At 38.9% G+C, this 25,782-nt stretch overlaps 1 long non-coding RNA gene across 3 annotated transcripts in view; it reads right to left on the bottom strand.

Moving 5' to 3' along the window:
- Positions 1–25,782, bottom strand: part of LOC26531910 (uncharacterized) — a 166,564-nt gene that overhangs the window by 39,700 nt on the left and 101,082 nt on the right. For all 3 annotated transcript variants that reach the window (XR_011416555.1, XR_011416556.1, XR_001450149.3), the window contains exon 4: positions 11,027–11,086. This is a non-coding gene — a long non-coding RNA (uncharacterized lncRNA). The remainder of the gene's footprint in view (positions 1–11,026; positions 11,087–25,782) is intronic.

The following is a 25,782-nucleotide window of genomic DNA, read 5'->3' as shown; positions in this document are numbered from 1 at the left end:
GGCATTCTGCAGTCAGGTTTGCTGCTGTCAGCCATTTTGGTGGTGTGTGTCGAGATGTTGCTGTTGTGTTACTGTTGTTGTTATTGTTGCTGCTGGTACCTGCTGCTTGCCTCATTATGATTGTCAAAGTGACGGACTGGTCATGCAAAGGTAAACACAAAATGTGTAAATACAAAGGCATATATCAAGAATGTATATGTGTGTGATATGGTGTCACCAGTTCCACACTCCCCCTTCCTCCTTATTTTAACAATCGCCCGCTCTTGCTGGCCAGTCTTCAGTGTTGGCATTGTAATTATCATTGCGACACTAAATATTTGTTGTTTGCTTAAGTGCTTTGTATGCCAGGCCCGGACAGGCCAGGTAGCCAGCTGGGCAAGCAAATCAATAGGCTGGCTTTGGTTACCTTTACATTTGGCAATATCAAGGCATACTTTATGGCTTTAAAGACGGAAATTGCTTTTTATGCGCCTTTAAGTAGGCAAAACGATTCATTTTTATGTCATTCTGCTGTCGTCGTCGTCGCCGTCGGCCGCCCCTCTTCTCCGCTCGACAACCGTTTGTCATTCATTATTTGCACTTTTTTGTTTCAGCTTCTTCTTGCTCGTTCGCGATTCTCGTAAAGCTCATGAATTTTTTATTATGTTTTTCCGGCTTTACACAGCGCTCTTCCTCTTACACGCCATTGTGTTGTTGTAGATGTTGTTGTTTCATTTTTAAATTATTAAATTTTATTGGCGTATCATTTTTTATGTGCGACCGCTGCTGAAACATTATATTTCGATTAGCACCTGTTTGTTTTTTGTGCCTCGTCGCCCATTTCCCATTTCACTTTTCACGGTCGCCACCCAAACTCTTCGCCCCTTTTTGGGAGCAGGGGTGTGTCGGCTGGTGTTTACGTCTTGTTCTGGCATTGTTTGTGGCTTTTTAGCCAAGTCCTTTGGCTGTCGATCACAGCTGACGATGCCACCTGCTAGACAACAGGTGCGATTCCTGCCCCTTGGCTGCCAGCGTTCTGATTGTCGTTACTTTTTATTGCACTGCGCTTGAGTTGAAATTTCATCGGCACATAAACAAAAGACACGTTTTGATTTACACTTAATTAAATGCGATGCGTTTTACACACGGCCAAGTTCAGCCGAGCAGAGAAACAGGCACAACCAGCTTGGAGTTCAAGCGGCAAGCAATCAAGTTATGTTGGATATTAATTTAAATAGAGTGCTTAAATTATGAAAATATAACCCAACCACAGCAATTCCCAAGGGGCTAAAAGGCTCTTTGGTTAATCCCATTCCACTTACCTAAATAGACGTAAAAAAGGGCATTTTAATTATGCAGATCTTGATTTATAAAGAGTTTTAAGTCTTGCATTTGTTTGTTTATTTATATATTTGATTTTAGTTATGTAATTTTTTATGTTATATAATAAATAGCTTTTAATAGAGTTGTGTGCTGTGAACTCAGATAATAAATCTGGCTGCTATCAAGCTTTAGTAAACAAATTTACATATGATTTCAGAAAGCACCTACGCTTTATTAGTCGATTTAGATTATCGCAATAATTCAATTACTTCGATAAATCATTTGTGTACATAAAACACGTAATAATGAAACAGCTAATAAATTTTGTTCTTTTGTTTGAAAGGCTATTCAAAATGGTTCCTTAAAAACTTAAAAAGGAAATTTAGTGGAAACGTTAATTTTCAAATTAAAGCTTCTCTAGTTGTCAGTGCTAACAATATTTAAAAGACTTTTTCATATTAAATTTTACTGCTGAGTTGTAGAAAACACCTTCCAGCTATATTGTTCAGTGTTTAATTGAATTATCATACTTTAGAAGAAGTTCGTAAAGTATAAAGTAATTCAGTATAATTTATTTTATATACCATAGTAATAATATGCTAGCCGTCAGCTAAGAAAACCTCTGCCTGTCTGTCTGGAGTATAAAATGGTATATTAATATATATTCCTATATGGTAGCCAGCAAGACTATATAGTTGTATCTTTAACGGTTCCCTGTATATCTGCTGTGATTCAAATTGAATAAGTGATTTCATAAAAAACAATCAGAATGTCGACGGCAGGCATTATGTATAATTTGTATTTACGTTAATTAACTTGATTATCAGAAATTGCGATGCGATGCGATGCAAAGAAAAAACAAGTACATTAAAATGACTTGCTTCTTAGGAGCGGGGCTGCAGCTGAGCAAGATGCTGCTCCTTGTTATTGCATGGATTGGACTGTGTGGTCTTTTAGTTTGAATTGCAGTTGTCGTCGGCTGCCCGCGGCACGGCCCCTTGGGGAATAATGGAATATATTCTGTTGTCGTTGATAGGGCGCCTTCGACAACTGCAACTCAATGCCAACTAATTAATGTGCCGATGTAATGGGCGATATTCAGGCCTGAAACGTGGGTGGGCTGTCACGAATAATTCCTGCTCGGTCGGTCAGTTAATAAACTGTCAATGTGTTCGTGTCCCTGTCTGTCCATGTGTGTCCGTGTGAGTGTGCGTGTGTATGTGTGTGTATGTGGGCGAGCTTGTGGTTGAAGTCGTTGAATGATGCCATTTAAATTGATTTCGGAGACTCATTCAATGGCCACGATGACAGTTCGGGACGTATTTCTTTCTATGGCAACTGCAACTGGAGCCACTGTCAATTGTCCATTTGTCTCCCAACTTTCCATCTGACCAACTGTCCTGTCAGCCAGCCATTGCCTCATGCGTATTTTTATTGAATAAACATTCATCGAAAGCTTCACGTAAAAATTAAAAACCAAAAAAAGAAAAATTACAATTAACAATGCTTCGGTACAAAATGACCGACTAAAAGATACCCAGCACCCGTTGGCGAGCTGCCATCACAAATATTTGAACTTCTTTGTTGATTTAGATCTGTGCTCCCTTTCCCCTCAGCTATGGAAAACTACCAAAGCTATAACTCCGAATAATTTAAATTCGAGAAAAACTGATGGATTATCTCAAGATTGAAACTCTTTGATAGACAGACAAATAGACAGACACGGCTAGCTCGCCTGCTCTTTTAATTCTGGCCAGGAATATTTTATTAATACATCTGCATCCAGCCATAATAGCCGATTTTTAGCCTATCTGGTACAGGGTATAAAAAATGTAAACGGCTGACATTGCAATCGAACCGAAGACAAACAACAGTCAATGCCAATTAAATGGGAATTTTAATTAGCGTAAGTTGCGCTGCATGACGTCACAGCAATCGGTAAATGTCGACGTCATCGATGGCCCCAAGAGTTAATGGGCAGTGGAATTGTACCCAACCAATTTAATGATGGTGCAGGCAGAACTGAAAAGCTTCCGTTTGATTTCGTGGGTAGGGGCAACGTTTGAGGCACCTTCAAGTTAAGTTTCCTTTCGAGTTATTCGAGCGTGCTATGTTATCAGAACAATAATGGGTAATAATACCCTCCCTGTATTCATTTGGCATGGCTAAAGAGAAAGGGTAGCTCTTTGACAAAATCGATTTTAATCGGAGATAGTAAAAGATAGAAATGCGAAATTTGGCATACACATTTTCACATTTTAATCATTTGAATATCTCCGCCCACATTTTACCAAAAATTAAAATAAGTGAGTTTTATGCATTTACTCCGTAACAAATAGATTATTTAGGTGTCAATTTTGGAACCCGAAAATTGAATTTGAAATTTGATTTTTTATCAGAAACACATTATGAAAATTGGCAAAGGATCATGGATCGAATTTCGTTATGAAATTTATCGGTTATGCCTTAAACGATGACTTTTCCTTTTGCTTTCCATGTTCTTTGCAATTTCCGTTTTGTGCATATGGAAACAGAATTGAATTTTAATTCTTGAGCACATAAGCAACATTGCAATTGACAGATGACAAGGCAACCAACACACATGACGAGCCTTCAAGGGGAGTTGGGGGTGTCGAGCGTGGGTTGGGTGTCGAATCCTGACTGCAAATTGAAATGCATGAAAGCAAAATAAACTATGTAACTGAAGAATACAAATTGATCAAATACAAAAACCAGCAACATCATCATAAAACTGAAGGCAAACTGGCAAGGGGAACTGGCGGGCAAAGCCCAAAAGCGCTCAACTAACGCAACCAAGTCCCAGGCCCTCGACCGGGCTAGACCAGGCGACTGTCAGCCACGCTGCGGTGCAGGGCTGCCGGCTGCCAGAATCCGAATTGTGAGCTCATCATTGGGAATTCGAATAGAGCCGGGCGAGCAATTTATTTGATGTGTCGATACGTGTCGCCATATTCTGCGTCCCGCTGCCGCCTGTCGCAGCTGCTGCTGCTACTGCTGCTGCTGCTGCCCGCCCGCCTGGCAAAATCTGCAAATCAAATTACAAAAATCATAGCGCTGGATTTTCACACGGGCTATGCAATTGGGAGTTAGACTGGGCTCCCAGCTAATGCCACGCCCCGTTGGCGTCTAGCCCAATCCAACCGGCCGGCAAATTGTCAGACGTCAAATGATGAAATGAAATCAAACAGAAACAGCCCCAGGAGCACTGCAGAGCGGCAACCAGCTGCCGGGCAAAGTGTTGCCCAGTTGCTAGTTGAGCCTGGCTCTGTCCGGTTTTATATAAAATGTGTGTGTGTGTTTGCGTGTATGTGTGTGTGCGTGTGTGCCGTCCCGACCATGTCCATGTTCATGTTTGACGAGCGACTAACTAGTGGAATAGCTGCGCCTGCTGCTACTGTTCCTCGTCCAGGACATCCGCCTGGGGACTCTGCCAATCTGCGAAAATTTGAATTTGAAATTTTTATTTATTTACACACACACACACACACAGACACACGCGCGAGAGCAGGAAAAACGGTAAAAAGTGCTAGGGAAAGTGTGAAAAGTGTCGAGTGACGGGAAAAAGGATCAAGCTGCTGTTTAAACAAATGAAGTGCCGGATTTTGGTGGCTGCCCCAAACCGTTGCCAGCTGCTGGCTGCCCGGCTGCCAGTTGTCAGCGGCTGCCCAAACTGAATGCGCACTTTTCACATAGCTCAAATCCACATTTGAAAAACTATCCATAATTCATATTGCCATTTTCGTTGGAAGAATCGATGCCGAAGCGTTTTATAATTGATATTGACGTTTGCCAAGCTCTTCAATAGCCCAGTTTAGTTCATTCATATTGCATTTCTATCTATTCATATCAATATCAAAAGTTATGCCCAACCACACACATACAAGAGTCAAGGGTGCGGGGGGGATAAAGCACTAAATAAAGTTTAAATATAGAGAGCTGAGGTTGCAAACCAAATTGATGCAACTCTCTGATTCAATTTCCCTAATGAAATGCTCTGCTTGGCGAGAAAACGAGTACATCGGTTCGACTTAAAGCCAACAATAACAATGAATAAATAAATGAATAAAAAAAATATTTATATTTAATAAATAAGTATGAGTCATAGGGATCAGAACCTTTTGCCTTATTATACTTGACACTAGATTGATCGGTTTATGATAATTGATAAATTATAATTAATTAATTAATTAATTAATAAATAGTGTCTTGGCAAGACTCGACATTTACGCGTTGCTTCCTATTAAAAGGCAGTTCTTATTTATATCGAACTACTATATATTGTGGATTCTCATATTAAATAGAAATAATAGTTAGAGAAATTAAATTTTGAAGAGTAAATTGTTCTGTTTTTTTTTTTTTGAGAATACTTATATAAGTATAGTAGACGTTAGAAAAGAAGCTTCAGACTACGAGATAATTTTAAATGGCGGAAATTTTGAATTATTCTTATAGAGAATTTTCATGAGAAGATGATCTCTAAAATAAGTATTTTTTTGTTACTTAATGCTAGTTTAAGCGACTTCTCCATTTTTAAATATTTATTTTTTTAATTTAATAAAAAGTGAGCTTTGGCAACTGTCTTCAGGTTCTGTTACCTTAAATTAATTTGTAGTTTTAGAAATTTGATTGTCTGGAGAATGAGATAGAATGAGATAGTGTACCACTATAAGCCTATATAAACCGAAAAATTTTTAATTTAAAAGGCAAAAAATTAAAAAAAATGAATTCAAGATGTTTTTATACTTTACAGCCGCAGAAACTTCGCGTTAACTTGCTTAAAAATGTTTGCATGCTCGAGAAGAATCATCAAAGCAGTTTGCTGTGCAAGGCTTTAACAAAGCCCACATCCTTTCGGTGGCCCTGTGACAGGGCCTTTGACTGCCAGAAGAGAGAAAGGAGCATCATTAAAGACACATCAAAGGCCGCTGACATCAAGGGCCCGTTCCTGATTTAAGACCGAGAAATTGTCAAAGTTTAGGCTGCCATTAAGTCAACTGTTGGCACAGGCGGCAGCTGGTTAAAACATTGTCTCAATCTGGCGATAAACTGGAACTGCTTATAAATTCTTTTGTCTGCGGCAGCTGTCATTTGGGGGCAGCGGCATCTTTTGTGGCAAATCTTGGGAGAGCGGAAGGCAGAGATCTGTGGATCGATGCTGTCAGCATTACGGATGCAGGAATGCGATGAGCAGTTGGTCCCTTAACTGGTATTTTTCTCCTGCAGCAGCAGCAGGCACAGCTGCCTGATGACTGCAACTGCAATTGCAACAGCAACAGCATTTCATGCTGCTTGCCACAAAATGTAGCACTCATGATGCTACTCGGCAATTGTTATCCTTGCGGGCTTTTATGGCCGCATTACCTGCCCAGCAGCGGAGAACGCGGAGCGAGGAGACAAATTCACATCCTGCGCGTCGATTATTTTATGACAGCAATGCGTCTATTAGGAGCTGTGGCCGAATTCCAGTATCTAGGGAGCTGCTGCTGCTGTGATTGCATTGTGCCTCGGATATGGATCTCGCAGCTGTTTTGTGTCCTGGTCCACTTGGCCCTTTGGCCGCTTTATTGTTTCGGGCAACAACGACGGACGGCCACATCAAAATGAGCCATAAGTGGAACAAAGCTTGGAAACGTGACCAAATCAAATTTAATGTGTGTGTTGCCATGCCACATTATGGACAGGAGCCAGCCAAAAAGGAGGTGCACTAGCTAGGAAACAAAAGTGGCGCCATCGCGCGGACAGAAGCGGCAACAAATACGCCTTGTCAATGGTAATAAAGTAGCTTGCGATTTATTGTTGTTGTTATTGCTGTTGTTGCCGTTGTAATTCTTCGTCAGTTTGGCAAATGATTTATGCCCCGTTTACTCTAAGCGTACGCATATATATGTATATATATATATATATATATATGTCTATAAATATTTAAAGAGCACGTGGCTATTGTAAATGGTTTGTCATGTCAGCTGATGCACAATTAATCAAGGATTTGTTTTTCAGCGCTAAATAATGAAGCTAGCAGCGCACAAAATGAATTTTAGGCCCAATGTCCCCAAAGGAGCTGCTGGCAACAGATTTATTTATTTATCCGTTCATTTGTGCTGCCAGCGATGGTCGCAACATGCAACATGTTGATAACCGTTTCACTGTTGCAACATGCGCTGCGAGCGAACACGTTTATTCAGCGCGTGAGCAACACAATTTGCTTCTGCGCTCGCTCTCTCTCAGCAGCAAACAGTATACACAGAAACGAAACGAATTGAAACGACGACTGGCTCAATCACAGGGTGTTTACGGTATTTACCATTAAACAGCCACAGACGATGGCGTCTGTCAAGTGCGCTTCATCATAATTTGGCCGTTAATACTCATACACACACACACACACACGCGCGCGTACACACTCACGCGCACACACAGATACAGTGGGGCTGTGAAGCCTTTGGCTGGCTTAGTCCCCAGCTTGGTGTGTGCTCAACATCCTTGACGGGCATCAACATTACATTTTTAAGGTGTTTTCCTTTGCACGCATTGTTAAATATTTAATCACAAATTTAATGCGTGGTTTTCCAAATCAACCTGAATCTGATGGCTGTGCCTTGACTTTGAAATTTGTATGTTTTTATAATCGCATGATTCGGATATTCTTTTATTTGTAGCACGCACGTGTGAGATTTTGAATGATAACTGATCGATTGTGTATGTTTTCATGTTTTACACATATTCCATCAATGAGTTACTTCTAGTTTTAAATAATAATATATATAATGGCCAACTGCACGGACTTTTGAGCATGATTTCTGATAATTTAATAATTTCATTTTTAATGTAAAAATCTTGTATTAATATTTAATATTTCTATACTTAATATTTATATTAGTTCAAATTTGTATATATACATAGTAACCAACCAACCACAAATTATTATTTTATTCAATTTTAATTCAGCAATAAAATTTAAAATTGTTGCATATTTTCGGGCGGTCAACATTCTCGGATATTATGTACGCCATTTGGGCACGATGAAAATTACACTTTTATCAACTTCAACGTTAATTTAATAAGGCTTTAAAATGCGTACTTTTGACATATATTTATTCTTGAACAAAAATATTTTTAAGCATTTAATTAATTAGTTTCAGAGTTATTCTAAAGTCAACTGTGAGAATCATAACAGAGCCCTAGACTTCTGAGGTAATTAAACATGATTTGATATTGAAAAAGTTTATTTTTTCTCGACTGTCTTTTATGAATATGTATGCACAGAGGGACATTTTTATGGGCTCTGTCTTTGTGTTTGCCGACTCACAGTATTAAATGCTTATTAAGAGGCAACTTCCAAAACAAAAATGAAAAATGAATAAAGAAAATACAAAAAAAAAATAGAACAAAAAAAAAAAAAATAAATACAAAAATGTTGAAAACAAATTACGCTTTATATATTTCATTATTTGACTCCACTGTAAGCAGCTGGAAAAGAACAACACGAAGAGCAAATACTGCGACAGCAAATGGCAAACACAAAAGTCTTTACTGTAGCTGTAACTGTAACTGTAACTGTAGCAGTTACTGTTCTATTTTTTATGTAATTATTTTTAATTTCGGGCCAACTTTGAAGTGGCAGCTCAGCCGCCAGCCATGTCCCTTGTCCGTCTGCTCTTGCCCAGGCCCAAGCCCAATGTTTGCCCTTGTCTTATCTGCTGCTCAATCGGCCAAATGCGAGTCAAAAGTGCTGCTGCATGACATACTTCGAGGCGTCCCCCACACTAAACGACTTACGTAGTGCAAATAAACCGAAAAAAAAAACAAGAGGAAACAAGAGCCGAAGACAAAATACTTTAGATGTGGCTCAAAAATGCTTTTATATACAAAAGTTTTGTGTTGAAACGATTGTTCCTATCGAAGCCATATAATATAGTAGGCTTGTTAAAAAGTACGTTTGGTCAGCTATTTTTATAAGAACATAATTTCGAAGAATTGTTATTATATGATTTAGTGGTCCGATCCGAGCTGATGCCGACATTTGCACCGCCTGCATCAAAATACGGAGCTAAGCAAACATTCCTTAGGTTAGCTTTAAGCTAAGAGACAAGCTTGCATAGATAAACGAACAGATGGACATGGTCATGTCGACTCGGATGTTCATGCTGATCAAGAAGATATACACTTCAAAACTTAGCAATTGTCTTCTTCCAAGCATTACACGTTTTATAACAAAATTATAACACCCTCTAAGCTGCCAGGGTTACGCATTAAGAGATGGAAATATGAGTGCCAGAAGCTTGGCCTGCGGTCGGTTTGCTACTATTTCTTATTTTATTTTATAGTTTCTCTTGTGAAGCACGCAACGCCCCCATCTCCTACCTGGTTGCAGCTGCCGACCCGACCCGAACCGACCCTGGGGCCTATGCAGCCACGATAAACGCTTAACATATGCTGCGGGACTGTAGAGACTATAGCTTGGATTTGTAGGAGATACTCTTCCGCACCCACTCTCTCTCTCTCTGTTTATGTCTCTCGGGTATTTCTCTCTGGTCACGTTTGTAAAATTTTGCAAAAATTTATTTAATATTTTATTCTTCCTGTGGTGCGGCCGTTGCAGTCAAATTGTTGCTGCTGCTGCTGCTTGGCTTTTGTTCACTTTGGCTCAGCAATTTAGTGAAATATTTTGATTGCCAAACATGGCGCTGGCTGCCTGGCTGTGGCTGCTGCCATAGCGTTTGCATATGAATAACCGACAGCACTTAGCACACACACACCCACAAACATATGCACATTCATTTCTCTGTGTTTGTGTGAGTGTGTGTGTGCTCTAAACGGAAGTGGCAACATTGGCGCCACAGCAAAAGTTTTTGTCGCTGACAGGAAGTTGCAATTTTGTTTGCAATTTCCTTCAGTGCACATTTGCCAAAAGTGTAAGGAGGCAGAGGGGGAGGGGGAGGGGCAGGGGCAGGGGGGTGGGCTGGTTGCAACTGTAGCAACAACAATTGTACGCCCCCATCCAACCATGCCTTCGGCCACGCCCCCCGCCTGCATGCCTGTCAGCTTGTTTAGTTAACTAAGTTGCGGTTATTACGACAGAGGTACGAGAGTTTAACACGTGCGTATGGAACGGCGACTGCGACAGCGACTGCGGCTTGTTGCATCTCTGGCAACAGAGCTGACTGTCGACTGCTGACTGCTGACTGCTGGCACTGCCACTGCCACAGTCGCTGCCACTGCGTCAGCCTCTGCCATATTTTCCATAGTCAAGTTCGTGCCAAATTAATTTGCAACAAAAGTTGCACTACGCATTTAATAAATTGAAATTTGCAATGGCAAAAATGTAAAAAAGAAAACTATCTATAAATATAATGAAAATGTACAAAATATGCAAAAACATGACACGCTTTTTAGCTGCTACTTTTACAATAATTTGCAGATTCATATGGAATTACGGTCGTGCAGATCTCTGCGTGTGTGTGTGTACGTGTGTTTCGATGTGTTTGTGTGTGTTTCTGTGTGGTCTGTCAACATGTTTCAATTAGAGGGTATTATTACTAGGCAGATACGATAAAATACCACTGAAAATGCACAAATTCTTGTTAATCAGTCAACTATTTAATTAGAGTTAAATGAAATGTGTAACTATTAGAAAATAGACCATGCTCAGCTCTAAATATAAATAAAGTCCTAATTATATATTTATATAAAAATATATACTTACCCTTAACTTAACATGCCCATGCAAGATTATTTGATGTCAGACTTCACACACCGCACATCACTAAAAGAACAAGAGAATGAGATTGAGGATAAGAGATGAAACTTGAGAACAATTAAATTAAAAATCAATTAAGAAAGAAATATATAAGAAATATATTATAAACAGAGAGAGAGAGAGAGAGCGTGCGAAGTGAGATGAAAATAGAAACAAAGATAAAGATAAACTGAGAAAGAGGGAGAGAGCGAGAGAGAGAGGGGGGAGATAAATATAAAGATAGTCTAAGTTTAATAAATATTCATTCATTAGATTGCCTGCACGCGTTTTGAATAAAAGACAAGATTCGAAGCATGAGCCTCCGGAATTCATGGGAATCGCATGGTAGAGCGATATTTTTAAACAAACACACAGATGTCCAACAAAAAGTACTAATAATTCAATGATTATTTCTTTCATCTATGCTGAATTCTCAAGCAGTAGCTTCATCAACTCGATCTAAATCAAACACTAATTTATTTTATTTAACTATGTTATTTTCATTGAAGCCCTTAAGGGTTCAATACAAATATCAAATAAAATACAAAATAAAGCAAAATAAATAAATAAAAATGCATTTTTATTTCACAAAGGTGACCACAACTTGATTAATATTAATATTTGCTCAATCAATGTTCAGTTAAATGTAATAAAATGCCCGGCAGCGCTTTAGAATTGATAGTTGTTTAATTATATTTGCTTTGATGAACAAAAATTATTATTAATTATTTTCGCTGACCACAATGCAAATCATTTTTTGGCATATATAAGACTGACAGCGGACTGCTGTGCCTGCCACGCCCACTGCGGTGTCCAGCTGGCCACGCCCACATTTCAATCTTGACCCGTAAACAAATAAATTAATAAAGACTGCGAAAAACAAATGCTGCAAAAATAAGTAAAACAAAACATTTTTTTGTTTCTGTACAATGTCGACCAGAAATTATATTTATTTTTTATTTCTCTTTTTTTTTTTAATATTTTATTATACAAACATTTCAATTGACGGGATTTGTTGCTACAGACAACAGCTTGAGATGCTCTAGAAGTGATTGAATATGGAGGTGAAGAGCGTTTTTATGATGATAATGATGTTGTTCACGAGGTTCTGGGATGGTATTGGGTATAGTGAAGGGCGAGGGAGGTTCATAGGTCAGATGGCAACGAATATTTTTGGACATAATTTGCTCAATCATTTACATAATTTACACAGCAACTGCTGCTTGCCACACCCCCATTTGGAAAGACCTCTCCATAGCGTTTCATCCTCCCCCGCCGGCTGTTTTGTTTTTTCTTTCGTTTTGTATCTCGTTAAAAAAAATGGAAAATATTCAACAGAAAAACAAACATAATGCTGCTCGGGCTTATGCGTGTCTCTTTGTGTGGCTGTGTGTGTGTGTGTGATAAGAGCGTTAAGGAAATTTTGGTCTTGCATACTTTGTGGCCACGCTGCCGACACACACATAAACATAAACATATACATATATGTGTTCGAAACAAAAATAATTGTGTTTACTTTCTCTAATGCGATCAATGGGCCCCGATGACATGAGCGTGTTTGTATCAGCCGGATGACTTGAGTGGATTTGTGTGTGTGTGTGTGTGTGTGTTCGCCCAATAATTTGGATACAGCTGCACATCAACAAAGTATGCTTGAGTAATTGAATTTAGCATTAATTTCCCAAAGCCTAGTTTAAATTTAATTCTAGCGCACGCACTGCTTCATATTTAACTTTTCAGAGTAGTGTAAAGACCTCTCACTTAAAAATATGGCCGAGGATTCAAAAGCCACACTTAAACGTAAATACATACCACATGGAAAGATTTAACTTAAGGACACGCGCTGCGACGGCATCTTCAGCTGTATTGCGCTTATGGACAAGCTCAATGACCTGTCATCAACTGCGTCTTGTATCATAAGAAATACACATTAACTTTTCATGACACACTTCCTTAGGCTACATCTGCCTAGCAAAAATTAGCTCAGATGATGCAATTGAGCGCTCGAAGATTTCGTTACAGACATGTCATGCAGAGCGTTCTGCAACAGAACTAGCCAGACAGGAAAAGGGAGTTGTTTATGATAAGTTAAACATCTGACAATGGCAACTGTAACTAATGTCTAAGCAAATGCTAAATGGTTTATGTGACAGACTCTTAACTCTTTTGGAAATTGCAAATTAATAAGTTTTCACATGTCAAGCGGACAGCTTTATTTCTCAAATGAATTGATTTTCAGATGTTTTTCTCTTGTTTACAGTTATGAATCAAATTTTTAATCTTTCGTCTGATATGACCTAATTCAAATTCCAGAACAGCAGCTCTCTCTACAGCTTATACGATTGCCACAAAAAAAAAAGAGTCAAATGCCCGATGCCTTTTACATGTTCTGCTCTCTCTGTCACGGCCCCCAGACTGGTAGGTGTTGTCCAGACTAGGTGACTAGCTCCGGAATAAGCACAGAAAATAGCTGCCTGACTGACGGCCAGCCAGCCTGCCCCTCCGTGACTGGTGGCAAGAGGCAGCATTTTGAACATTTCAATCAGAGTCCAGTCCAACGGCTCTCGGTCGTTGCATGCCTCAGTTCGGCATGTGATGCAAATGCCTCAACTGGACTGTACTTGATGCCACAACGCACATGCTGCCCCGTGCACAATGCGACAGCCAACACAGTGGGCCACAAAGCCCACTCAACGGCATGGAGCTGTTGCAAGCCGACAATTGGTTTAAAATTTAACTTTTAGCTCGATTTCAATGTACCGAATAGTTTGGGAAATTCGTTTGCTACGTTTAGCCAATTTGAGAGTGCCACACAGAGTGCTGCCAACCCTTGCGTGTGACCTTCGAACCAGCGGGGCTCAAGCGACCAACGAAAATTAAATGAATACCAAAAAAAAATTCCGTTGAACTTGTAAATTTGCGTCAATATTTAAACAAATTTCAGAATTTTTTTGTGTATTCTTTTTTTTTTGCTGATTGCATGCAAACCACTCGAGTCATTTGGCATGCAAACTTAATTACAATTTCATTGGCTTTGCGAACTAGTTTTCTGCTGGTAGTTCTCGTGAAAATAAAGCTAATTCACTTTGACTGGATGAATATTTAAAATAGAGCCGACGATGTGACTTACTTATAAGGCATATAAATAAATGGCCCACGGTTGAAGTGTTCAACTTGTTTGCAAATTAAACTGTCCATCTCTCTCTCTCTCTCTCTTTCTCCCTCTCTCTCTCACATTTGACACAAATAGAAATTGAAATTTATTGCAACAAAATGATTATTTAATAATAATACTCATAGACAGGCTCCCAGAAGGCAGCCAGGCCTGACAAGATGCCACTGCACTTTTCATAAATATGCATATGAGATTGGGAGTACCCACCCCTGCCCCAAGCTCATATCTCCCTCTCTCGCTGCCAGGCTCTGCCCCAACCCGAGCTACGGCCTCGACTTGATTTGTGGCGCTCTGTCTTCTGCTGTGTTGCTGCTGCTGCTGTGTGGCATGTTTGCAACTGTAATTGTGACTGTCATGTTGCCGCCTCGTGTCAACTCACAGTTAGAAAATTGAAATTTATTTGCATTTTTGATTTGCCAGTCGTCATAAATATGCACACGGAGAGTGCACAAACAGAAAACGAGGAACTAAGTTAGTGGCATTCGGATTTGATGAGATTTTTTAATGAAGCTTCATCCTCATCGTCATTTTCAGTGGAAGCCAAAGAAGTGGCATTAATTGGTCGGCACCCCCCTTCTTCCAACGCCCTATTTCATGACTTTAGCTTATGTTCCTCTCTCCTCCCCGCACTCATTCTCTTATACTTACGCTCAAATTACACGACGGATAAATAATGCAAAACCGAGCCTGAAAATCGCCAAGTTCATCAAAGTTGGAAGCCATTCGAAGGCCGTGTGTGCTCTGATTGAAATCGAAACCGTCAGGATTTTCTTCCTCTGGCAAAAGGATTGCCCAGTGTCGTGGCAAAGAGTGCAAGATACTTTGACATGGCTTAAGAGTTCAATGCGTCTAGGCTTACCCATGCAACTTGCATTCAAAGGGAAGCTAAGCACTGTGCGGGCAAATGTTCTGGCAGACACATAAAGCTGTATTGTAAATCTATGCATCTGTTGCAAGGTTATAGAATATACTAACAGGTATAACCAGGCTTTCGTACGACTAAAGACAAACAAATAGCGCATAAGGCAATAAGACCTAACGACCGCTTACCCTTTTTGCGGCTGTTAATCAAACCAAAACTGGTCTCAAATTGAGGTGCGTTTTTCGAAAAGTGCAATATAAGACTAAAAATGTGCTCAATTATATTTTAAAATTAGTTGGAGCCAAGAAGAATTTTCAATAGACACTGTCTAGGATGAACTTATATCGCAAAAGGTAGCTGCAATAAAAAATGTAACAAAGTAAAGCCAATTTAGCTATGTGTCGTTCAGCAATCAATCAGTTTTTTACCCAGTCAATCAGTCAGTCTGTCAATCAGTCAGTCAGCCATTTAATCATTCATTCAATCAGTTCGGACAAACAGCTTTTTATATGCCACCCCATTAAGATTGATTGTGGTTCGTGCAGAGGGTTGCAATAAAATGTTCAGGTTTATATATATATGCAATACCTGTGCAGGTGCACAACCTCTGTCAGGTCAATTGGGAAGTTCAGAATCAGTGTTGCAACGTGTTGTTCCCCTTGTGTGCCACTAAAAATATATATATTTCTATACATATATATATAAATATATAGAAACACGCATTCCTGGCAGCCAGCTTGATTGACTGCACGTGCCCGGTTTCATATCTTAGCCTGGGAAATACAAAACCACATTACCCCTAGCCACACATAGTAGATGTATTTATCTTCAGGACTTTTGTTCTATTTATCTTATCATGCATCTTGAGAATCGAACGTTTGGCTTTCATTTCCACAAAAGCTGCGCGTCACTTAACATCATTTGTTTCGATTTGTTTTTTTTTTTTATCTCCTCTTTTCCATTTTGGTTGATTTTTTTTTTGTTTTACCGGCAGCTGCTGTTGAGCATTTCATCCCGCTCGAAAGGGGGAATCTCTTACGCTCTATTTCACCCTCAATCCCATTTTCATTGTGATTCTCAACTGTGTTTGCCCACACACAAATGTACGTGAAAATCATAAATTACCCCGAAAAGTATGCAACATAATACCAGAAATTTGTGTAAGCGCATCCCCCGCCCTCTGCCATCTGCCAAGTTGCGTTCACAGTTTAGTTTTTCTGCACCCCAATAGTGTGCAGGGTGAAAAAATAACAACCCTAAGCGCATTTGCTTTGCACTCAGCAGAACCCAAACAACTTTCAGGATTCGCAGGTGGAGCTGTTGCTTCTCGGGCTTCTACTGCCGATCCTGCCTGTGCATAAACTGTTAACTAACGTTTGCTTTAAATGTTATAAATAAATAAAATAACTGCACAAATGCTGCATTTGTTTAGCGTTTGCTTTCCCCCATACAGTTTTATTTCCAGTTCATCTGGGGTTTTTCAAAAACATATTCATTACTAATGAAAATTGCCAAGTTCGGTTAGCCTTTGGGCACTCTACATATTGATCCGAATTTCTATTTCCAGGTTTTGTTTGTTGCATATTTTCTTTGTTCTATTTATTATTATTATTTTTTTTCTTGTTACCGAAGGCAAATTGGGAATACACATTTGAATATGCCTAAGCACGCCTTTGTTGCAGTTTTAATTGGTAGATTTGTTACATTTACAAGCAGGTGAGCATCCGGTCTAGCCGGAATACATATTCGATTTGTGGTCATGTTCACCACTCAGAATAAGCCCATCAATTATTGAAAAATCAACAAAAAATACAAATTATTACATTATTTATATTAGAACTCTTGTCAAGAGTGGCATTTATGGATATTTTGTAAACTCTTTCAATTTAATCTCTATGAAAACGATAAATTACTTTATTGGGCTGTGAAGCTTAAAATTATGATATATGGGTTGTTGGCAACAGAATGAAATAAAGATATACATATATATATATATATTTATATATCCAGGTCAAGATGAAAATGTTGTAATCAGCTCAAATTTTAAAGGGAAAATATGTAAGGAAATTGAATACAAATAAAGAATATCTTAAAAATAAATTCGATGTTTTAATAGCTGACTAATATGTTTAAGATATAATCGTGGCCATAATTGCAATACATCTCAACAATATTTAATAAAATAATTAATATGACTACGAAGTCTATGTATTTCTATAATTTCTTTTGAAATGGTCAGTTTACGGTTACAAATACAAATTTTCATCAGTGTTTCGCCTGTTGACCTGGAAATAGTTGTACGTGTGCTCTGTATTTAAAATAAATTTCCATTTCAACTTCAGCAACCATTTGCAGCACAAATGATATAACCTGCAAAGCCTCGGTGAAATTGAATTAAATATTTTTTGTGCATGTTACTGGCTTAGTTTCTGCGTTTGCCACTTGAACAATTTTTCGATTGAGTTGCACAGAGCATAAGCCCAGATATAAAATATAGTATGCGGCATAATGCCTCAATATTCACATACGCGCATATATATATATATATCAATTGGATTCACAGCTTTCTATTCCTGTTTCGGAGCGACAAGCTCACTAATTGCAAGCGGTGCGTTCAAAATCCAATGGCATTCACAAGAGCAGCTTTCGCTGATGGATATACAAATGTGGAAAAGCCAACGGGCAGGGGGATGGGAACGGGAATGGTTAGGGGCCTGGGGCAAACGCGGACAGCTGGGTAAGTGGTCGGGGGGCTGGCGAAGGCGAGCGCGGGGGCCGGCACTCATTTAAATTTCATGCTTATTGCCACAAAATAGCTCAGTTGCATGCAGTCGGCGGCTGCAGTTGCTCCGCATCCTGCGAAATATTTTACATATATCACTGACAAGCGACGACGGTTGAGACCGGGGCCAGGGCCAGCCAACCAAAAAACAAGCTCGGGGAAACACCAAAATAACACCAAGGGACAGAGTATGTGTGTGTGCGTGTCAGTGTAAGTATGTATGTATGCGCGTAAGTGGAATGTGTGTATGTGTGTGTATGTGCGCGCTTGGTTAAGCTTTCAAGTAAAAATAGCAAAAATGCTGTCAACATAATAACGAAATTTTAACGCGCGCAGCGACCGACTCGACTCTCGACGGTCTGGCAACGCCATTTCAACGCATCAAGTGATTTTTATACCACGTAGTCATAGATTAACGAATGAGGTGTCTTAGGCGAATAAATGACATTAGGAGTAAATTCATCTAAGCCAATTTGTGCAGCAAAGTTTTTGACTCTTATTTTTGATTAAAAACAATATTATTGTCGACATTTGCGCAGTTTTCGATTATTAATAATCGATAAGCAGTCAATCTAATTAAAGTAACCGTAATTGCTATGATATAGGAAAATCGTGAACTAGATATTCTGCATTTGCAGGAAACAGCACAATCTATTTAATATACAGGGTATCTTAGAGCCTATCAGTTAGTTGGGTGTCACGCTTATTCGCTTTTTATTGCTTGCGCTGCACGGAAAATGCTGGAAAAACGTACGGCAACTAAAAACTGAAATCCAGGAATAAATAAATTGGTGTGGCTATGACGCTTACATGGGACAAGGCAACACGCAACAGAATAGCGAACGCGGCGCTGCATCCTGGCAAGGACACAGTCATCACAGGGGTGCACCCAGCAGCCGGCTGGTAGATGATGTCTGGCCACAAACAGAGCTCAGATTCGCCCTCAGCCACACAGCAACGGCAACGGCAACGGCAACTGCAAGTGCAACAGCTACCAGTTTCCGGGCAGTGCTCGTAAATTCGGCATACAAAAAAATTAAAAAGAAAAGTAAAATGATATATAAAATAAAAAAAAATGTTGCACGAATAAATTAAATTCGTTTGTAGTGGTGCCAAAAAAGGCGAGCAGCATGATGAGGATGCGCCCAGGCAGCGCTGGGGCTCTTCGTGTCCAGTCTGGTGTCTGGCGCTGAGTACATTTGTCTGAATGTGAGTGCATCTATATTTAATAATGATATTTTTAACGAAATATTCATGCTGCCTGCACTAGGATTTCAATTTACGCATGCATAACTCATGGCAAAAACTAAAAAACCGATATTATGGAATGAAGCCTCAATAATGCATAAAAATAGAAAACAGCGACAATTTGGATAAAGTTGACAGATTTAAACTGCGGTTTTCATAAAAATTAGGTTAATTTAACGTCCAGCTACAGCCCGAAAATAATTGATATTCAGATTTTGTCTTTCATTAAATTTAATTCAAATGCAATATTTTTTTGCGCTTTTATCTTGCTTTATATTTCAAAATTTTGCATTTTTCGGTGCTTTATTTAAAAAGCTTTTATAAACTGTGCAAAGTGTCATCTGTTGTGCAGCGTGTCTGTTAATTATTACATTTTATAAAACGCGGCGTCAGTTCCGTGTTTGTTGTTATTGGCTGTTTTAAGTCTTTTGCCTTTGTGCTCCCCTGTGCATACACTTGTTTGTGCGTGTGTTCGCTGCATACTTTCTGCTTGTGCATCGCGCTCTCACAAATTTCTTTCTATTGCTTTTCGCACCAAACAATTTGTTTGTGTACGAATAATTGTTTTTTGAGTGTTTACTTGTGCACCGTTTTCGTTTCGTTTTGCTCTGCGCTCTCGCAAGTTGCTTGTGCATTTAATAATTATGTCGTGCTGTAAGAAACCGTGCACGTTCAAGCAGACTGACGATTCTGCACTGCCGCAATTTGTTAATTGCTGGCTGTGTGAGAATATGATGCATGCTAAATGTGCAGGTCTCACTGGGCGTGATTGCGACAAGATCGCTGCTATTGCCAAGAAGGGCTGCGGTGGCTTGCGTTGGTCGTGCCCAGAATGCATCGACAAGCAAATTGATTTCTCCAGAATGTATAATTCTGTGAGAAGTCAATTCTTAAAATTAAATAATGTGGCTAAGCAGCTCTCGAGTAATTTTGACTCGAGTTTCGATTTGCTAGGCAAATATAAATTTGAGTCTCCAACCAATCGCCGGTTGGAGCCTCAACTTTTGCAATTGCCCTCTACGTCTGTTCAGACTCCTAAGACTTTCTTGTCTTTTCCTAGCAACTTGGAGGTATCTCCAATGTTGTCTTTATCGCCTTCTCCAAGCGACTGTCCAATTACCCCGGCTTCAAGCCCTGTACTAGACCCAGTAGAGCCCGTACCTGATTCCGTCCCAATTAATCAAATAGCCTCAGCCCCGTCAGCTCCTGGCCGCAAAGGTAGACCTGCGCGCAATCTTGCGCAGATTGTTAAAAGCAATCATTGTGCCTCGTTAGCTCCTCCAACTCCTGTATTACCTACAGCCCCATCAGCGCCTACTTTATCGGTAGTTGCCCCTCGTAGGCAAGTTTTTGTGTCTCGACTTTCGTCGGACACCACTTCTGAGTCATTGGCAGCCTATATTGCTAGCAAATCTTCTGCTAGCGTGTCAATAACTAAATTTAATTTCTCCACCCCTCGTGAAATATCATCATTCAAAATAAATGTTTCACATGATATGTTCCCAATCATTTGTGATCCCAAATTTTGGCCACCACACATGATTGTTCATGAGTTCAAGCCTAAAAAGCGTAACCAGCCTGTCACCCTTCCAGTCCCTTCAATACAGGGTACCATTTCTGCCCCAAAAAACTAGCTTCATCTTCTGACCAAATCTTTATTCATTATCAGAATGTTAGAGGTCTCACTTCAAAGCTAAAAAATCTTTTTATTGCCAGCACTTCCTTCGATTCGGACATAATAGCATTTTCAGAAACATGGTTAAACTCAACCATATCTGATTTTGAGATATTACCGAATAACTTTATTTTGTTTAGAAATGATCGGCCGACTCGAGGTGGTGGGGTGTTAATTGCCGTTAAAGCCACTCTCCAGTCTGAACTATTCTGTTTTAGTACGCCTACTGACGCTGAGATTGTCTCAGTTAAGGTGTCTTTTCCTACACGGAATATCTATGTAACATGCTCTTATGTCCCACCTTCTTCTGATATTCAAGTTTATATGAATCATATTACTTGTATTAAAGAAGTTTCTTCACACGTGCGGGATAATGACCTATTATTGGTGTTGGGTGATTTTAATTTGCCGAACATCTCTTGGTCATTATTCACTGCTGAAAATTATCTAGTGCCCTCAGCACAGCATGATTTTTTAGACTGCATGCTTGATCTTTCGTTGTTTCAAATCAATTCAATTTCTAATCATATGAATAGAACACTTGACCTTGTATTTGTTAACGACTACCTTATTTCTAATGTGTCTAGGTCACCTCCTTTATCTCTTCCTGAGGATGTCTATCATCCAACTTTAGAGATTGCAATGCTAAATTGTAATCCTTCCATTTCGTGCTCATCAGCCAATAAGCCCCGCTATTGCTTTCGCAAAGGAAATTATTCCTTGCTGAATCAGCTTATTTATTCAACCGATTGGTCTTTCTTATATGACTCAGTTGATATGAATACAGCTATTAATTCTTTTTATATCACCCTAAACTCCCTCTTAGATGTGTGTATTCCTAAGTCAATTCCTTCGACTACTTTTTCAAAACCACCCTGGTTTACTCCCAGATTATCACATCTAAAAAATGTAAAATCCAAATATTTTAAAAAGTTTAAAAAGTCTGGTTCGTGTACAGACTTGGCTAAATATTCCATAGCCAAGTCGAACTTTTTTCTTCTTAATTCTCAATGCTATGAGAATTATCTAATTCGTTGTAAAAGGCAATTCGCCCGAAATCCGAGACAGTTTTATAATTTTGTAAACTTGAAGCGTAAGTCTTCAACTTTGCCATCTTCTTTTTTTCTTGGGATGGATAAAGCTAGCAATGACATTGATTCTGCTAACCTCTTTGCTAATTTTTTCCAATCAACTTACTCTTCAGTCTGTCCTAATACTAATTCTTACCCTTATACTATTTCCTCCGCTAGTTCTATACCTCCCCCCATTATTTCACACTCCTCTCTCCTATTAGCTATAAACTCTCTAAAATCTTCTTACTCTCCTGGGCCGGACAATATTCCTAGTTGTCTACTCAAGGAGTGCAGTTCTTCCCTTTTCTATCCATTGCTAAAGCTTTTTAATTTATCCCTTGAAACTTCTGTCTTTCCATCTCTTTGGAAAGAATCTTATATCATTCCTCTTCACAAGAAAGGTGGGAAGTCTGATATACAAAATTACAGGGGCATTGCAAAACTGTCTGCTATTCCTAAATTATTTGAAAAAATAATCACTTCGAATTTGCAGCATTTCTGCAAATCAGTTGTTTCCCCTGTTCAACATGGATTCGTAAAGAATCGGTCAACTACGACCAATCTGCTTGAGTTTACTTCCTTGGTAAATGATGCTTTCCTTTCGAAAATGCAAACTGATGTCATTTACACTGACTTCAGTAAGGCGTTTGACTCTGTGCACCATGACATCTTACTTTTTAAACTTGACCGAATAGGTTTCCCTCTGTCCCTTTTACTTTGGATTAATTCTTATTTAAAAGGTAGGACCCAAAGAGTAATACTGAGGTTGACTACCTCTAAAAGGGTTCACGTTACTTCTGGTGTTCCTCAAGGTAGTCATCTTGGACCTTTACTCTTTACACTTTTTATAAATGATCTTCCTTCTGTTATATCACATGCCCGTGTACTCATGTATGCGGACGATGTCAAACTTTTTCTATCATACACTAACCCCCTACATCATTCTCGTCTACAAGACGATTTGAACGCTATGCAACTTTGGTGTTCGGCCAATCAATTGCATCTAAATTGTTCAAAGTGTATGTTTATGACTTTTAATCGTACTACACCTTATCTTGTTAGTTATACAATCGACAATATCCCTTTGCAACGTATACTAACAGTTAAGGATCTTGGCGTTATTTTTGATTCTAAACTCTGTTTCAATCTTCATATAGATACCATTGTTAATGAGGCAAAAGGTGTACTTGGATTCATTAAACGATGGTCTAAAGAGTTTAACGATCCTTTTATAACAAAACTTCTGTACATCTCTCTTGTTCGCCCTATCCTTGAATACTGCTCTTGCATCTGGTCTCCACAGTATATCAACAGCCAGGATCGTATTGAATCTGTTCAGAAGCAATTTCTGCTTTTTGCCTTACGAGGTTTAAATTGGGACCCTAATCTTCGGTTGCCGTCCTACTCCAGCAGACTGCTTCTTCTCAACCTTCCGTCGTTAATCAACCGTAGGACAATTCTCGGTGTTGTCCTTCTACATAAGTTGATTATTGGCGACATTGATTCTCCTTTTCTGCTAGGGCGTCTTCAATTCTCTGTTCCGGCTAGACCAACCAGAAATTATCGCCCCTTATTACTATCTACGTGCACAACAGATTACGCTATGCACAATTCTTTTCGCGTGCTATGTAAAAATTATAATAGTTTGCATCACGTTTTCTCTACCGAACTGTCTCTACCCCTAATAAAATCGTTGCTTTCAGGATACCTTCGGGAAGTCGCTGACCATTCCCAGCTATGAGCAGGGGCATAGCTAGCCGGACAGGCTGAAAAATTTTCCCCCACCGTGTCGGTGATTTCCCAATACTTTTCTCTTTGTCCTATCCACTTAACACTCTTTATCTAACTTACATTGCTTTACTTTATTAACAATTTTCTTACTTTCTTTTTTCCTATTTATTGTATTTTCTTTATTAATTTAGCAAATTAAGATTATTTTTAATTTCACTTGAGATCACTTTTTTCCTACTTACAACCTTCTGCTTAGATGTAGGCTCTAATAGCGTCACTGACAAAATTAGCTGTGAAAAGGGGCACAGCTGGCCGGACTGGCAAATAAAACACCTCCATCGGTCGGTGATGCTATTTAGAAAATTGTATCCTTTAACTAGGCTTTTAGAATATACTTATATTGTACAACCTTTTGAATAATGAGGAAGACACTCGTTTTGTCGACCATTAATAAATAAATAAATAAATAAATAAATAAAAAAATAGAACAACAAGAAATGCCTCAGAGCATAAACATTTTAATAAAACAGATGCACACATCAAAAATCAATCAGTCAATTTTAGTTTGGGGAAAAAATGTTATATGTCTGTATGTGTATGGAATTGGAAAAATTGGTTTCTTTAACTCTTAAAATTTTCTATATTATTTAAGGCGGAAATCGATGTGTATCAATTTCGGGTTTAAATAAGGAGACTATAAACGTTAACAGTATGTTATTTACGAAAACTTGTTATCAAAAATGAATGGCTCTATAATCTATGGGAATTATAGCAAAAACTTTAATTTTAAATTTTGATTTATGATTGGTATTTTAAGCTCTGAAGTCTCTGAAAAATGCTAAAGAAATATGATATATTGATATTTATAGATTTTATAGGAAAATTTATGTTTATTGAAGGAATATATTATAATAAACTTGAGCTGTGAAGAAGAATATTTATCATAATTTCGTATCTTTGGCTCTTATAAGCTTAGAGATTGGTGGACATCGCAATAGATAGATATCAATTTTTGAATATATTTTTGGTCATACATAGATTAAAATGAACTTTACTGGTGAAGTGCTTGCAGAAGCTAACATTTTAATGTTGTCTCGATAGCTTTTATAGGCAAGGTCAGCGAATTCACATAGACTGAACTAAGAACGGACAAAAAATGGACAACGTTAGATCAATCACGAACATATATAAAGATGCAGATATAAAAAAGATGCAGATAAACCTGCTTCTGACTGACTGTAAATATTTGCACAGGTGAAATGTACATTTTTATGTACATGTTGATATTGAACGGAGGAGCACAGTAAATTTTATACATGTATATAAAATATTTATAAGTCAGCGCATCAAAGGCTTTCAAGCTTATATCGTTTTTCATATTTCGTAGCTTCATTACAAAGCTGGAAACTTATAAAAATGTGCTTGTATTTTTCGATAGCTGCGATATAAGCCCTTTAAAAATACGATTCAATGAAGCTAAATGCATCGCATTGCTGTCGCCCAGGTGACAAAAGTGTTGAGTTCGCGTTGATATGTGATAGACAGGCATGCCTAAGCGGAGCTACTGCCGATGCTGCTACTGCTACTGCTACAATCACACTTCTATAGACGTGATGAAATGCAGCATTGACAGATTTACAGTCACAAAATGCTTTGCTGGCAAAGGGCATTCCACGAATTTCCTTAGTGCCGATGTGCAGCTCGAATCGCCGCTTGAATGTGCAATTGGCTATGCAACGAGTCCTGCAACAACAAAAACAAGAACAAGAACAAGAGCAGCAGCGACAATAACAAGGAGAATAACAATGGCAATAAAAGGGCAATAATTTGACACTCAAGCAAAAGCGACGATTCTTTTGCGACTTTGAAGCCAATTGTAGGCAGGCTTCAAAGGACAACGCCTTCCGTTGCCCTTACCATTGCTATGGCTATAGCTATGGCTATGGCAATGGACTGGTTCCCCTGGCATTGCCAATTGAAATGAAAATAGAAATTAAATAAAACAGCGACAAAGGCCAGGCCCTGGGACATTGCCGTCGACAGTGGCCACCTGGATTAGCCTGTAGAACAAAGCACAAGCACAAGCACGAGACGGCAAAGGCAAAGGCAATGCCAGTCAAATATAATTATAGCCATAACAAAATGGAGACGTTGTTAGCGGCCGCACAATGGACTAA

This window comes from Drosophila virilis, chromosome 4, assembly GCF_030788295.1.
Source record: "Drosophila virilis strain 15010-1051.87 chromosome 4, Dvir_AGI_RSII-ME, whole genome shotgun sequence".
Classification (NCBI taxonomy): domain Eukaryota; kingdom Metazoa; phylum Arthropoda; class Insecta; order Diptera; family Drosophilidae; genus Drosophila; species Drosophila virilis.
This window is presented reverse-complemented; position numbering and strand designations above follow the sequence as displayed.